Source organism: Montipora capricornis, chromosome 10 (genome assembly GCF_036669925.1).
Source record: "Montipora capricornis isolate CH-2021 chromosome 10, ASM3666992v2, whole genome shotgun sequence".
Classification (NCBI taxonomy): domain Eukaryota; kingdom Metazoa; phylum Cnidaria; class Anthozoa; order Scleractinia; family Acroporidae; genus Montipora; species Montipora capricornis.
In genome coordinates, this window is record NC_090892.1 from 12,448,479 (window position 1) to 12,450,978 (window position 2,500).

General features: G+C 39.0%; 1 protein-coding gene across 1 annotated transcript in view; it reads right to left on the reverse strand.

The window, feature by feature from the left end:
- Positions 1-726, reverse strand: part of LOC138019465 (adenosine receptor A1-like) — an 8,551-nt gene extending 7,825 nt beyond the window's left edge. Inside the window, exons 1-2 of the mRNA XM_068866260.1 lie at positions 574-726; positions 374-441 (exon numbers count right to left, since the gene is read on the reverse strand). The gene's annotated coding sequence lies outside the window, so the exon portion shown is untranslated. The remainder of the gene's footprint in view (positions 1-373; positions 442-573) is intronic.
- Positions 727-2,500: the final 1,774 nt, after the last annotated feature.

The following is a 2,500-nucleotide window of genomic DNA, read 5'->3' on the forward strand; positions in this document are numbered from 1 at the left end:
GGATTCTTTACTCTGAAAACGTAAGAGCAAGAAATTCACTCGCTAAATCATTTACGAGATGATTTTGTCCCTTCGTTGATGTTAGCTCACCTTTTTTGCATTAAAAATACGAACATATATTAGTTTCACAAGACAAAAGAGATTATATTAGACATGATATCAAAACATTAAATTATTTCAAAAGCAAAAACCAGATCGGACGATCACAGGCCACATGAGCTTGTTTTTTTCCGTGGAAAAGTAATAGACTCTCAAGATAGTGGCACAGTTACAATTACATGATGAGTAGAACCGCAATGGGCGACAAGATGTCCGCCACGATATACATTTGAAAAGGTGCGATGTAAAATGAGAGGAACGGAAGACTACTTACAAAATGTCGCGAAGCTTCTCTTGTCACAGGGATGGTGAGGAAAAAGGAAGTGTCGATCCTAACAAGGCCTGTAAGAACAGTGATTGAAAGCCCGGAGAAATGGTTAGAGTCGCTTGTGTATTGCAAACCGTCGAGTAATTATGAGACTCACTGGTCCAAAACGAACAAATCATTTTGTAAAAATATACTTGAACATTTACCTTTGAACTGAAACTTTTGATTCTCCTTTTTTAGGAAGTTTCCTTGCTGCAAATAAGACCAAATTTTCTCGACGTTCGTAGCTCAACCGGCTTTCGGAGAACCTTCTCACTGCTACTCTGTGACTTCGCTGAGCTAATTTTACTTGCAGATGCAGAAATTATTGATCTCGCAAAATATTTATATTAGACCAACTTTCACGACCTATCGCATTAGCTTTCATAAGCTAACAAAAAAGGCCTTTTACAAACATAGTCCCAGAAAGACTAAAACTGTGTACTTATTGATAGGGAAGGCCGGAAAAGAAAATATTTGGCTTGAGGTCACTTATTTTCCAATCCGGCCCGACTTAAGTCATATGACCCCTAAGTGTTAAAAAATTTGAAAATTATGTTTGAACCCAAATAGGATGACATTTCACACATCAGACGGGTGACCGTGGAACAACTACAAAAAAGATTGTACGAGGAGAAAAACTCAACCATGTCACGGTTTTGCGAAGGAACAAGAAGCTCAGAATTCACTTTTCTCAAGTTCAAGTCCACAAGTACAATTCGTGTTCTCGGGAAATGTTTAAAAAATAAACAGGAGTTGTGAATCTGTTTAATCGAAGAAGCCATGAGAAGCGGGAAAGTAAATAGTCGTTAAAGCTGTTACATTTTTTCTAATTTTGATTGGCTAACCTGTCTAAAAAGCCAACAGAATGTTGACCGAAAGATGTCAAAATACGTCAAAACCATCACCCGAAATAACGTCTTCAACATCTGCTTCAACATCAGGCACCCAACGTCAATTTTCGGAAAATATCTGTTCGGAAGACGTTTTGAGATCTAGAATTTTCGGAACATTTGTTGTAAAATTTCTTGCTTGCCTGCCTCTCCTAGGATTTTCGAACATCTGAAAAATGCTCATCCCGTCACAGCCGTAAAAAATGGCCTTGCATAATTATTTTGTTTTATGCTTCATGCTTCATCAATCAGGCTGTATGGGCCATACAGTCTGACTGATATTGTTGGCAAGGCTTTTGCTCTGGGCGAGTTCCGTTTGCTGGGACACAAATAATACCACATTTGTTTGGGATATTTTGGCCAAGCCCTGATGGACTAGGCCGTTTATTGAAAATCAGCATGGTAACCTAGGAAATACGCAAATATAGAAGACATGATCCCAGCAAAGGTGAGGGGACACACGCCAAAGCCCTGCCGAGCGAGGAAGGAGAGAAAGCCCCCACTCCCTTGTTCGTAGGTTTTTTTCTTTCTTTCTTTATCTTCTTCTTCCTTTTGACCCGCGATGAGAAATGTTCTCATGCTTTCATCTGACAGAAGTTTCGTCTCAAGGATGTTTCCTTGTTATACAACACAATACAAATTTTATTAGCACTCCCCAGGGGGGCTTTTCAGCGCTAATACTACGTAATACGGAAGTTAAAATTAAAATCAGCTGAAATGGTCAATAAGGTAATGTAAGATCCAAGTGTAACATTTTTTCTATTATTCGTTCTTTTTGTTTTTGTGTATTTTGTTTTCGCCTTTTGTGGGTGCGCTAAGTAGGTTATACTCCTTTCCGTCCCTTTGTTTAGTTTATTTGCGTAAATTTCGGTGTTTATTCCTTTCTGCCCGATTTTGCCCCCTCGTTAGCGTTTCTTTGCTTCTTCATCTTCATTAGCGCCTTTCTAAGTTTCTATAGTTTTATTTCCCGCATGTTTTAGCGTATTTTTTACCTCGCAGTTTTGCAGCACATTTTTTTTAGTGGGGGGGGGGGGGGGGGGGGGGGGTTGGGCAGTTCATTTTGGTCCAGTCCGCTTCCAAACAGTTTTCTCTGCCTTAAACGATGTGAGTGTACTTTACAGTCCCCGTTTTTGCAGGTTTTGTTATGTCTTTATTCTGATTTTCCTTAGACGCAACTTAATAATAATAATAATAATAATAA